The sequence below is a fragment of the Trachemys scripta genome, chromosome 5, assembly GCF_013100865.1.
Source record: "Trachemys scripta elegans isolate TJP31775 chromosome 5, CAS_Tse_1.0, whole genome shotgun sequence".
In the NCBI taxonomy this organism is placed as follows: Eukaryota; Metazoa; Chordata; order Testudines; family Emydidae; genus Trachemys; species Trachemys scripta.
In genome coordinates, this window is record NC_048302.1 from 110,916,363 (window position 1) to 110,931,027 (window position 14,665).

Here is a 14,665-nt window from a genome sequence, read left to right on the forward strand (position 1 = left end):
ATGTGGCGGGTTCAAAATACATTAAAAAAAAAAAAAACAACAGGCGCGGATTCCAGAAACAGTCACCGTCCTGTCTGGTCACTGTCTGTCCTTTCACTTTTCAAGAATGGCCACAGAATGAAAAACCATTGTCTTCAGTCTCCAAACATAATACTTTTTAATCAAGAAAAAATAAGGAGCAGAATTTATGATAGAAAACAGATATCAAATAACCTTCAGTAGCAAGTCACACCTTAGTGATAATAAGTATGATGTTTATTAGGAACTTGAAGTGCAAAACAAAACTATTCCACTAGGTTTGTGCTATTGAGCTAATGATGGGGGGTCTCCACTTCTCAGCATGATAGCTTAGATATAGAGCTATAGGGTAGGGTTTGTAGTTCCAATCTGTTCTCTAGCTCACTAGGCCACCAGAAGTTAAGTGAGGGATGCTGCCTCACTCATCAGCAGTTCTTTCTGGCAAGTTAAGGAGAACTGCCAGGAGAAAAATATCTTCTGCTGTCCTTTGTTTGTGCTCTATCATTTACTGCGCATTTATTTCTATTGATTGTCAAGTATTAAAGGAAAATATCAAATTCATGGTTTCATTGACACTGTGAACAAACAGCATAACTGGGCACTCGATTTAGTCAGTCACAAATGTTGACAGGCACATAATGAAAAGATGTTACTAAGATTTTTGTTTTCAGCCATTTTATTTAACACAGGGGTCCACCATTAGTTTTCATTACACACTGAAGTCAGATTGTCTTTTGTATATAGGAAAGTGCTCTTTCCTGTATGAAAATCCTCTTTATAGGCCAGAAGTACGTAATCTCTTCTTTGAATTCATGGGTCACATCAGTGCGCTGCTTGTTTTTTCGGTTTTGGGCAAAGCATCAATCAGAGATGTACTCTTCATATTGCATGTCACATACAAGGTGGGTGTAGGAAATACAGAGCAAATGGACCATCCTTTCATCAGTGGATAAAGTAGATCCAAGCAGCAGGGGGCGGGGGCACTCATCAGTTTTGGTGGTCATTATAACAGGTCTGAATCCACAAAGTTAGGTATCATCACGTCACCCTGTGCTGATGGGATGCAGCATTGGGGAGGGAGGATGAGAAAAGAAATGTATCAAATGAATTCCTGTCCTCAAGCAGGCACACACAGAGAGGGAAGCAAAAGTGCATGCAATGGGTCAGATCCTCAGCTGGCGTAAAGTGGTGTAACACTACTGAAGTTAGTGGAGCTGCATCAATTTACACCAGCTGTGGATCTGCCCCAGCAGGTGAAGCTGTGTAGGGAATATGCTTTATCTCTCCCCCACCTCTTTTCTATAAACACCCTCATTTAGAGTTCACCTGGATGGAGGACCTGAGCTGATGTAAAAAACAACAGATAGCCATGTCTGCATTCCCTTCTGGGATCTTGGCCTGGAAGTTCTTGAAATATAAATATTCATTTTTCTTGCATTTTTAGATGTTAAGACATTTCAAAAGAAAGATTTTAGACACATACACACAAGAAGTAATCTTGTCTATTTAACTGTAACTTGCCACTGGCAAGTTATGTTCTTTTCAAAAAGTATCCATAATCATGCATCAAAGCCACTGGGCTCAAACTCATTCACTTATCAGAGAGACACATTAAAAACCTTCCAAATGCTAGTATTAAAGCTATACAATAAAACCACAGAAGTTCTTCCAAAGCTTCTCCTTCTACAGTCATATCCACTGATCTAGTTGTTACAGCCCTGGCTGACTCTCCCTTTGTGGATGGTCACTAGGCTCCTGTATTGGACCTATCTGCTCAGCCCACTGGATCTGAGCAGTGTCCACTACAGACGCTGTCTCTAAGGCTACGTCTACCCTATGAGCTAGGAATGTGATTCCCTGGCTCATGTACACATACTCACAGTATCTTGATGAGAGTTAGTGCAAGCATAAATACAGTAGAACCTCCGAGTTATAGACACCTCGGGAATGAGGGTTGTCCGTAATTCTGAAATGGTCTGTAACTCTGAACAAGTTACGGACTTCAGCCATGGGAGCTTTGGGGCTGCAGCCATGGGGGAGAAAGGGGTCAGGGCTTCTGACCCTAGGGGCTGCCAGGGCTCCCGGCAGGGGCCTCAGGGCTTCTGCCCCCTGGGAGCATCAGGGTTCAGGGCTTTAGACAGGGGTAGGGGGAGCGCTGGGGCTTAGGGCTTCAGCTCTGCAGCTCCATTCCCAGCTTCTGCCCCATGGAGGGTGCCGGGGATTGGGGCTTCAGCCCCGCAGCTGAAGCTGTGAGCCCCAGGGCCAGGGGCGGCTCCAGGCACCAGCGCAGCAAGCGCATGCCTGGGGTGGCAAGCCACGGGAGGCGGCCTGCTGGTCGCTGGGAGGGTGGCAGTCAGGCAGCCTTTGGTGGCGTGCCTGCGGGAGGTCCGCCAGTCCCACGGTTTTGGCAGCGGGTACACTGAAGGCACGGGACCGGCAGATCACCCGCAGACACGCTGCCGAATCCGCGTGACCGTGGACCGCCCGCAAGCATGCTGCTGAAGGCCGCCTGACTGCCGTGCTTCGGGTGGCAAAAAACAAAGAATCGCCCCTGCCCAGGGCTAAAGCCCTGAGGCAGTTCGGTATTTGCTGGCTTTTTCTTTTTTTTTTCCTCCGCTGCTGCCTGATTGATCACTTTCAGTTTCACAAGGTGTCTGGTTGACCGGTAAGTCACTAACTCTGGTGTTTGTATCTTTGAGGTTCTACTGTAGGCTAGCCGTGGTACCATGGGCAGCAGCAGCATGGGAGGTACAGCTTAGCTGCGCCAAGTATATACCCACCAGTTTCAGGAGTGTTTGCACTTGGCACGGCTACACCATGCCACTGCTGCCTAAGATATTGTGGTTGAACTGCACTGTTTACACTCGCAGGAGCTCTTATCAAGCTACCATGAGTACGTGTATGCAAGCAGGGGAATTGCACCCTGTGATGGGGTATACAAACCCCACACTGGGCCCAGCTAGCCCCACCCCTCTAGGCCTGCTGAACACGCTCAGGTTGGAGGAGCGGATTAAAAGAGAACTCAGAAGCTCGAGCAAAGGTTGGTGGACAGGAGAGAGAAATCTTTCTCCAAGAAGCCAGACAGAAAGCTGAGCCAGAGAGGGGACCAAAGAGCAGGTAAGGTCTACAGGCAGAGTCTTGTCTGGCCCCTGATCCCTTTGAGAACTAGCAGGTCCTGCAAGTCACTGCTCCTTTGGACTTATTGTTGGGGTGAGCAGCTGACTGTTTGGCCGATAGGAGCAACACCACAAGCTGAAGGGAACTATTAGTAGGAAGTAGCCCAGGGAAGTAAACGTAGACTTGCTGCAAGGAGGACCCTGCCAGTGTTGCTTCCCAGAGTCCTGGGCTGGGACCCAGTGGAGAGGAAAGGCCCAGACACAGGTGGAAAGCTGAAGATTCACAGCTGAAGGTCAGGAGCAGATATCTCTACTGCCCTAACAGAGAAGCAAGAAGCTGGAAATCAGGTATGCTAACCACTAGGCTGCCCAGCCCTCCGAGCCCTCATCACACACCCCTAGCTCAAAGTGTGGATATAGTCTAAGTCTGTCATCTGTGGCACATTCCCCGGGTGTAGATTCCCCATCTGGTACCCAATCTTAGGATGCGGGGCCCTAGAGCCCAGCTGCCTTAGTTGAATGTTAAACACACACCCACCTTGGTAGCTTAGTACACTCTCCCTAGAATGCCACCTATGAGGCACTCAGTGTATAGTTTAACACTTCAGGGATCATGTCAGTTGAAGCAAGGTACACACTGTCTTTGCAAAAGAATCTCTGAACCACACACACTTTAATCTTAGGAAGCACAAGAGAGGTACAAATCTGTGGAAAAACAACATACATCTGCATGCAAAAACCCCTCCCTCCTGTGTCCACACCCCTCTTGATTCTCTTTTGGGTTGTGATCAAATATCCTTTGTGGAGTTAGGGGTTCCAAGTCCCTTCTGCCCCCTCTCCTCCTGCTCAGTTTTCTCATTCTAATGATCATGTACCCCTCTGTGTTAGAGTGTCTTTTTTCCAAGAGCAAGCTTCTCCTTCTCTCTTGCTGGGGTTTTTCCATTCTCCTACCCCGCCCCTCCCCATGGTTGTTAAAGCAGATAAGAGTCATTAGCAAGTCAATGTTTTTTGGCCAGTAGCCACGTTCCTGCAAGGGGAGGGCTACTCAATTGTTGGTCTTGTTTCAGATCCTCAGACATGGTCTGTCTTCCCGTTTTAATTCACACTGAAGGTTACAGTCAGAAATGGAGTTCAAAAAAATTAAATGGAATTCATAAGTTAACAGACATATTCCCCAAACCATCACAGTAGTCAAGAGACCCCAATAGTTATCATATTTTATCATCTGTAGATACATTTTTCCAAACATTCATCCCTGCCTACCATTCCAGCATAACCAAACACCCAGTCTAACAACAAAATCAAATAAAGTCAAATCTATACGGTCTAGCCAATGTCGAGTACAAAGATCACTAAATTATATTATTTTCTCTGTTGAGAGTCAGACCCAAACATCCATTGACACAAACAGATATATACCCTAAAACATCCTCTAGTCAAATAAAGGCCAAAGACTACACAGTACATCATGCTCCAAAACAAATTACACTATGAGCTGACCTATTGCACACCAAGGACAGATGACAAAAATTTGGAATGCAATTGTGATAGTTGCCACAGATGTGATTTTACATCATGAATGTTACTAAGTGTGACAGGACACAGAAGGAAAGTTAAACTTATTTGTGGAACCTTGTTACTGGGTTTTCAGACTTTCAAATATTTCTTTTTTTGATGATATTATCTTTACCTTTGAATATCCTACCTTTCAAACTATTTTAAAATAATAAACTGCAACATTAATCGCGTTTTTTTCCTTAGGCAACTGATCTCTATTTATGACTCTAGCTTGATCAAGTTTTTTGTATAGGATTTATCTATAGAGGCCAGGTTAGCTGAAAGTATTATTACAGTGCAGGGTGAACTGTCTTGAACTCCACTTAAGGAGACACTACTCTCCTACAGGGCAATAACACTTTTAGGTAAGTATTGTTCATTTGATATATTGAGGCATTTGGACCTAGTATAAACTACTGCAGTTCCCGGCTGCATTTAGGTCACGTGAGCTTTCCTATAATCCTTCTATAGAAGTGGTCAAAATGTTGGCTTTAGAACATTGTGTTCTATTGTAAAACAAAAAGTTACATAGATAAAGCTAGGTTAGCATGACACTAATATCCTAGGGTGAAATTCAACCGTCGGCACAAGATCCATGCAGTACTTAAGTCCCAATTAAGCCCTGTTTTGAGCATTTATGTAGGAATTAAATGGCCTATAGGCTTTGTGTGCATCCTCTGCAAATGGGTGAGCTTTATTTATGGTGGCGACTTTTTACACAATTCTGATATACAGAGTGAATGTCACCTTTGATTAATATACAAATGTATTTTGGTGGTTATGGCAGATAACTCACATCTTCGATTATCTAGTATGGCTGTCTGTCATATCTGACAATGTCACAGCATCTCGTGTGTTCTCTTGTGGCTGTATAGTCCAGTCTATGAGCAGCAAGGTCATGAACAGATGTTACCTAGGAATCTGTAGGCTCCCACTGAAGACTTGGCATGATGTTTGGCCCTTTTCTAATCAGTTTTTTGCATCTGCCTTTGTCAAAGTGTTTACAACATTTAGTGATAGTTCCTCTCTATTCAGGTCTGTCCTCCGCTGTGTCTTTGAAGTTACCAACTTTTATGTCACGATGTGTGATTCTTTTAAGGGTGTCTCTGCAGCATTTACATTGAGCACCCTTCTTGCACTTTCCAAATTTCAGCTCACTATAGATGACTTTTTTCAGGAGTCTGTCACCACCCATTCTGTTACCATGATCTGCCCATCTATGCTGAGCTTTGATAATCATTGCCTGGGTACTAGTTGATTTTGCCCTTTCAAGGATGTTAATATTTGACATTTTGTCTTTCCGGCATATCTTCCGAATAGATTGAAGTCAGTGTTTGTGAAATTTTTCAAGTTGATGCGTTTATAGTAATTGTTTTTCATACCCACAGAAAAGAGACGCTATCACTGCTGCATTGTATATCATTAGTTTTGTTGACAGTTTGATGGTATGCTGGTTGAGTATCCTATGGCTAAATCTTCTGAAACCCTCTCTGCCTTTTGTATTCTGTTTGATATTTCTTGATCCAGGGAATTCTCACTTGAGATGGTATTACCAAGGTATGTAAAGTGATTGACATTCTTTAGTTTTGTACTATCGATGGCTCAAATGGTAGTAGTTGATGGGGCTGGTTGGAAAAAGACTTCAGTTTTTTTCCAGGTTGATGGTGACTCCAAACTGTTTAATTACCTCTGAGATCCTGACAAGGATAAGCTGTAGATCACTTCCACTATGACTGAATAATAAAGCAGTCATCTTCTAAAAAGTCTTCACATATGAGTTCTTCAATAAATTTTTGTCTTTGCAGTAAGTCTTTAGCGATTGAAGAGTTTTTCATCAGTTCTGTACCTTATGTAAATGCTCTTTTGAAGGCTGTAAGTTGTATAATTCAGAACATGTATGAAGAAGAGACCACAGACCAGTGCCTGCATGCAGCCTTGTTTCATTCTCCATTAAATAAAGGGAATGGGTTAGAGAGGCCACTATTGATGAGTCATGTCTTTAGGGAAACGACGTCTGATGTTCACAGATTTGGTGGGCCAGCCAAACTTTTCTAAAATTCTCCAGAGGTCATTTCTGCTCACAGTGTCAAACGCTTTTTTTAGATCAATGAAGACAGGATACAGTTCCATGTTTTGTTCAATCTGTTTTTCCTGAATCTGTTTCACAATGAAAATCATGTGGTGCTCCAATCTGATCTAAATCCACAGTGAGTCTCTGGTAGAAGCTTCTCTGATACTTTTTTACAAGCCTATTGAGCAAAATACAAGTGAGGATTTTACCATCTACGAATAGCAGGGAGATGCCCCAGAAGTTGCCACCAGTTTATTGTCTTTTCCCCACCAGTTATCCTATAGCCGGGTTTATTGCCTTTGTTTTTGTATAGGGTAACTATGATTGGATCTCTGAAATCCTGAGGAATTTTTCTCAGGGTCCCAATTATCCTTAATAATTTCATATAGATAGTTGAGTTTTGGGGCCTTGAATTTTAAATATTTCAGGTGGTATACTGCATTTGTCTGGCTTCATTTGTTTGACAACTTTTTGCACTTCCTCAATGATAAGTAACTGGGCAATTTTCTTTTGTATTTTCTATTTTCAATTTTCTTTTCTATTATCTTTGGAAAATCATGGGAGATGGGAGAGATTCCAGAAGATTGGAAAAGGGCAAATATAGTGCCCATCTATAAAAAGGGAAATAAAAACAACCCAGGAAACTACAGACCAGTTAGTTTAACTTCTGTGCCAGGGAAGATAATGGAGCAAGTAATTAAGGAAATCATCTACAAACACTTGGAAGGTGATAAGGTGATAGGGAACAGCCAGCATGGATTTGTGAAGAACAAATCATGTCAAACCAATCTGATAGCTTTCTTTGATAGGATAACGAGCCTTGTGGATAAGGGTGAAGCTGTGGATGTGGTATACCTAGACTTTAGTAAGGCATTTGATACGGTCTCGCATGATATTCTTATCGATAAACTAGGCAAATACAATTTAGATGGGACTACTATAAGGTGGGTGCATAACTGGCTGGATAACCGTACTCAGAGAGTTGTTATTAATGGTTCCCAATCCTGCTGGAAAGGCATAATGAGTGGGGTACCGCAGGGGTCTGTTTTGGGACCAGCTCTGTTCAATATCTTCATCAACGACTTAGATATTGGCATAGAAAGTACGCTTATTAAGTTTGCGGATGATACCGAACTGAGAGGGATTGCAACTGCTTTGGAGGACAGGATCATACTTCAAAATGATCTGGACAAATTGGAGAAATGGTCTGAGTTAAACAGGATGAAGTTTAACAAAGACAAATGCAAAGTGTTCCACTTAGGAAGGAAAAATCAGTTTCACACATACAGAATGGGAAGAGACTGTCTAGGAAGGAGTACGGCAGAAAGGGATCTAGGGGTTATAGTGGACCACAAGCTAAATATGAGTCAATAGTGTGATGCTGTTGCAAAAAAAAGCAAACATGATTCTGGGATGTATTAACAGGTGTGTTGTGAGCAAGACACGAGAAGTCATTCTTCTGCTCTACTCTGCTCTGGTTAGGCCTCAGCTGGAGTATTGTGTCCAGTTCTGGGCACCGCATTTTAAAAAAGATGTGGAGAAATTGGAAAGGGTCCAGAAAAGAGCAACAAGAATGATTAAAGGTCTTGAGAACATGACCTATGAAGGAAGGCTGAAAGAATTGGGTTTGTTTAGTTTGGAAAAGAGAAGACTGAGAGGGGACATGATAGCAGTTTTCAGGTATCTAAAAGGGTGTCATAAGGAGGAGGGAGAAAACTTGTTCACCTTAACCTCTAAGGATAGAACAAGAAGCAATAGGTTTAAACTGCAGCAAGGGAGGTCTAGGTTGGACATTAGGAAAAAGTTCCTAACGGTCAGGGTGGTTAAACACTGGAATAAACTGCCTAGGGAGGTCGTGGAATCTCCATCTCTGGAGATATTTAAGAGTAGGTTAGATAAATGTCTATCAGGGATGGTCTAGACAGTATTTGGTCCTGCCATGCGGGCAGGGGACTGGACTCAATGACCTCTTGAGGTCCCTTCCAGTCCTAGAATCTATGAATCTTCTTCTTATATGGGAAGATTTATTCATTCCTTTAGCACTTGTGGGTTAACAATAGAGGGATGGTTCAGTAGCTCTTTCAGATATGCCTCTCCTGTCCTTGATTAATGGAACACCATCTGAACACTTTGGTGGAACTGGTCCTGATTACATTGGGTCATAAATGACTTATAATAAAAAAATAAAATAAATAAATGAATGGAGATATGCCATCTCCTAGAACTGGAAGGGACCTTGAAAGGTCATTGAGTCCAGCCCCCTGCCTTCACTAGCAGGACCAAGAACTGATTTTGCCCCAGATCCCTAAGTGGCCCCCTCAAGGATTGAACTCACAACCCTGGCTTTAGCAGGCCAATGCTCAAACCACTGAGCTATCCCGCCCCCTGACCTTTATGACCTTTAGGGGGTCATAAAACAACTCTGTGTTGTTAGTATTGGCATAATGCTGTACTACTTCTGCTTTCTTTTCCCCACCAGTTATCCTATAGAATATGAAGCCATATTTGAGCCTTGGCTTGCAGGTACTTGAATTTGTCTTTCTTTGATGTTGATTGATTCTCATTTTGCCAGGACAAACACCTTTTTCTTTTCCTTGAAGATCTTTTTGATTTCATTAACATTTTCATCAAACCCATCCTGGGTTTGCTTTTTACCTAGTTTCTTTGGAGGCTTGAAGGATGGCCAATTTGAATATATTCCACTTTTTGAGTGTAATTGGCTGATGATGTAATGCTTTAAATTTTTTCCTCTATGTTTTCCCTCCGTTTTTCTTGATGGAATGGATATTTCAACTTTGCTATGTTCAATTTCAGTTTAATCTGTTCAGCATTGTTTCGCTGAGGCGTAACATGTAAAATGAAAACAGCTCTGATCATCTTGTGGTTGGTCCAACAGCTTGCTCCTCACATTGCTCTAGTGATCTTGATGTTCCATTGCTGTATAATGTCATGGTAAATCAGGTGCCAGTGCTTTAAATTCAGATGTATCTGCAAAGTTTATATTTATCAGCTTCCCTGAAAATTGTGTTCGTAATGACGAGTTCATGCTCAGCACACTTACTGAGTAGGAGGAGACCACTGCTATTTATTTTTCTCCATTAATCTTGCACACCACTCCAAGCCACCATAACACAAATACTAATATCTATACAAATTTTCAAAGTTGTGTGTTAGTACCTAAGGTCCTGTATCCTCACAATCACATAGCTAGTGCATGGATTTATATGACTACCAGTGTATGTACAGGCTTATCTCTAACAATCTGGCATCTCTTGTTGGTAAAAAAATTATAGCAACACACACACTTACTTACACTTCTTAGGCCAGACAATGCTGTGTGATATATTCATATCTAGGCAAACACTATTGTACATCTCTCACATTTTTGGCAGTGTTTTATTTGGCAATTTCCAGGATGAAATAATACAGGCCTGAAGACCAAATAATTCAGTCTGGTGTGAATGAGAAGTGCTGCAGAAGAAAGTCTAAATGCAGTGTACTCGAAAAACATACAACTGTATTGTGACAAAACTCTGTCCTTGCCTCCATAGGTCCCGCGTTTCCTGAGGGATTTTGCTAGCCTCAGAGGCTCACAGTAGCCCTTCTCTCTCTAGAGGCAAGGGTCACAGCCTACTGAGCCATTTTCATCATAAGCCAGCAAGGGAGGTGAGGAGAAGCTACCCTCCCTTGCACAGTCTCTGTTGTCTCCCACTCAGTGATTAATTGGGGGGGGCAAATGGGAGAGCCTGGGCCCGCCCTCTATTCCGGGCTCCAGCCCAGGGACCTTAATAGTATCAGCTATGGTAGCTGACTTTTTAGAAACAGGACACATACAATTCCCTGGGCCACTTCCCCATGGCAGCCCGCCACTTCCTCAAGATCCACTTCACCCTTACCTTAGGGCCTCCTTCCTTGTGCCTGATACGGTTTGTACTGCTCAGTCTCTCCAACAGCACAGCTTTCTCCTACAGCTCCTGATGCACCTCACTGATTAACTGAAGGCTTTTAACTAGTTCCAGCCAGCCCTTGATTGGCTTCAGGTGTCCCAATCAACCTAGCTATCTCCACTGCTTTCTAGAAGGATCTTAACTGGCCCCAGGTGTCTTGATTAACCTGGAGCAACTGCCATTTGGTTACCGTGGTACCAGGGATTTGTTTAGCCTGGGGCTAACATACCTGTTCTTCACTACTTTACTATAGCCATCTGGTCTTGCCCCGTCACAGCATATATACACCTTTCACTAGGAACAATGATCATTAAAATAGCTAGACTGGCTTTTGGGCTATTGCCTGATGCAGTTAAGGGGATAAGCAACACAAGCAGTAGGGTCCCTCTTGCCAAGTCTAACTTTTTCTTACTTTTCTGCCAATAAAACTTCACAAATGTTGTTTCTAGTTTTTCCCTTTGCTAGACTGATTTTACAACAGAAGTTAAATTTAAATAGAGTGGTGAATGAAATCTTTCCTTATATTCTCAGACAAAAAGCTGTATTAATATGGGGTTAAGGTTGAGAGTATCTATCAATAACTAAAGGGCAAAAAAACTGTATAAAGAATGTTGTAATTACCAGAAGTCCAAGCATTAAAAACACAGGACATTCAGAGCTAAAAGTTACTAGAAACCCAAACATTAAGGGGAGAAATACAGTGTTAGAGCACCCAAACAACATATCCTGCAGTGATGTCATAAGGGGAAAGAGAAATATGAAAAAAAATCAGTCTTCAAAAGTTAATTTAACCTAATTTAGAATCACTAGTATTAAAATACCTTAATCATAATAATATGGTTTTTGGATGGCATCACATATTTAGGCACAACATCCATGTAATGTTTTTACCCTTAAATTACTGATATTTACTTTGAACTTTATTCCATCTTTAACATAATTTCCAGACAAAAACTTCCTTAAATTTTAAATATCCTTAATTTTAAAAAAAATTACTACATAAACATTAAAGAAAAAAACCAAAGAGAACCTTACTGTGTGATATTCTTAATGATTTGAAAATATGTAGTATCAGTAATGAATTTTTTTTTTTTAATTTCAACTTTTAAGGACAGGTACTCCAGAGTAGCACAAACCAGGTGAGTTTCTTCGCCAATTAAACCAGGGATAGAGTTGCTTTTTGTCACCAGAGCAGCACAAAGCAACCAGAGTACTGGTGAATGTGGATTTAATTTATAATTGATTTATTGGTTTAAAAGGCAGCATTAGTACCGGTCTGACTTCATGAAGCATGAGCAGGGAGAGCCCCAAGTCCTATTGTCTCTGCTGTAAGGGTTTCACCTGTACTACTGCCTCAGTTGCCCCAGCAGTGCTGCCTCAATGCACCATGGAGACAAGGAGCAGAACTGTGGGGAGCCTTTCAAGCACTGATGACCAAACTACTACTATGCAGACACAGAATCTTTCAGAGCAATGACAACTGTGTCAGGTAAGCAACCAATAAGAACTCTTGACATGTGCCCAATCTCCCTCATTCCACCGAGACATTGTCACCATAGATTCTTGTATGTAAATTAGCTAACGAGGAAGAGTGGTGATTGGATGAGTTACTTCATTGTGAAATGCTCAGGAAGATTAGAGAGGCTACAAAACCAGAAAAACCTATAATAATGGGGAATTTCAGTTATTCCAAAATTGACTGGATACAGGTCACCTCAGGACAAGATGCAGACATAAAATTTCTAGACCCCATTAATGACTGCTTCTTGGAGCAGCTAGTGCTGGAACTCACAAGGGAAGAGGCAATTCTTAATTTAGCCCTCAGTGGAGCACAGGATCTGGTCCAAGACATGAATATAGCTGAACCACTGGGCAATAGCAACAATAATGTAATTAAAATTAAAATCCTTGTAGGGGAAAAATACCAAAGTAACCCAATACAGTAGCATTTGGTTTCAAAAAGGGGAACTACACAAAAATGAGGAGTCTAGTTAAATGGAAATTAAAAGGAACAGTCACATGAGTGAAGGGCCTGTAAGCTGCATGGAAACTATTTAAAAACACCATAATAGAAGGCTCAAACTATATGTATATACAAAATAATAATAATAATAAAAAAAAAAAACAGTAAGAGGACCAAACCACCCGTCCCTCCCCCAACCAAAAACCATGCCACCATAGTTAAGCAACAGAATGAAAGTGGCAGCCAGGGACAAAAAGACATCCTTTAAAATTTGGAAATCAAATCCTAGTGAGGATAATCTTTGGCAGGTCAAGTATGAAAGTATAGTAAGGCAGGTCAAGAAAGAATTTGAAGAGAAACTAGCAAAAGACACAAAAACGAAGAGCAAATTTTTTTTTGAAGTACATCAGAAGCAGGAAACCTGCCAGATAACTGATGGGGCCATTGAACAATCGAGGTGCTCAAAGAGCGTTCAACGAAGACAAGGCCATTGCAGAGAAGCTAAATGAATTCTTTACATTGGTCTTCACTGCAGAGGATGTGAAAGGGATTCCCACACCTGAGCCATTTTTGTGGGGGACAAATCTGAGGAATTGTCCCAGATTAAGATTTCAGTAAAGGAGGTTTTGGAACAAATTGATACATTAAATAGTAATAAGTCACCAGGACCAGATGATTTTCACCCAAGACTTCTGAAGGAACTAAAATAAGAAATTGATAAACTACCACCTGTGATATGTAACCTATAGCTTAAACCAGACTCTGTACCAAATGACTGGCAGATAACTAATGTGATGCTGATTGTTTAAAAAGTCTTCAGAGGCAATCCTAGTAATTATAGGTCAGTAAGCCTCATTTCAGTACCAGACAATCTGGTTGAAGCTATATCAGACACATAGATGAACAGGATCTGTTTGGGAAGAGTCAACACTTTATAAAAGCAGAGAAATCATGTAGAGTATTTGGACTTTCAGAAAGCCTTGGACAACATCCCTCTCCAAAGGCTCTTAAGCAAAGTAAGGAGACATGAGATAAGAAGAAAGGTTCTCTCATGGATCTGTAATTGGTTAAAAGACAAGAAACAAAGGGTAGGAATAAGTGGTCGGTTTTCATAATGGAGAGAGGTAAATAGGAGTTTCCTCCAGCGATCTATACTGGGACCAGTGCTGTTCAACATACTCCCTTTTCCAGATCATTTATGGATAACAGTGAGGTGGAAAAGTTTGCAGATGATACTAAATAACAAAATAGATTGAAATCTGCTTTGGAGTTAACTAAGAGTTACAAAGGGATCTCACAAAACTTGGTGACTGGACAACAAAATGGCAGATGAAATTCAACCATACATATAAATTGATGGGGTCTAAATTAGCTATTATCATTCAAGACAGATTTTGGAGTCATTGTGGATACTTCCCTGAAAATATCCTATCAGAATGAAGCAGCAGTCAACAAAGCTAACAATGTTAGGAACCATTAGAAAAAGGATAGATAAGATGACAGAAAATATCATAATGCCACTATATAAATCTATGGTATGCCCACAATTTGAATACTGTGTGCAGTTCTGGTTCTCCATCTCAAAAATGATGTGTTAGAATAGATGTGTTGGAAAAATACACAGAAGGGCAACAACAATTAGGGATATGGAAGAGTGTCCATCTGAGGAGAAATTAAAAAGACTGGGATTGTCCAGCTTGGAAAACAGACGACTAAGGCAAGCTATGATGGAGGTTTATGAAATCATGAGTAGGGAGGAGAAAGTGAATAGGGAAATGGCATTTATCGCTGCACATAACACAAGAATGAGGGTCCACCCAATGAATTAGCAGCAGGTTTAAAACAAACATAAGGAAGTACTTTTTCACACAATGCACAGTCAACCTGTAGAACTTGTTGCCGGGGTATGTTGTGAAAGCCAAAAATATAACTGGGTTAAAAAAAGAACTGGATAAGTTCATGGAGGATAGGTCCATCAATGGTTATTAGTCAA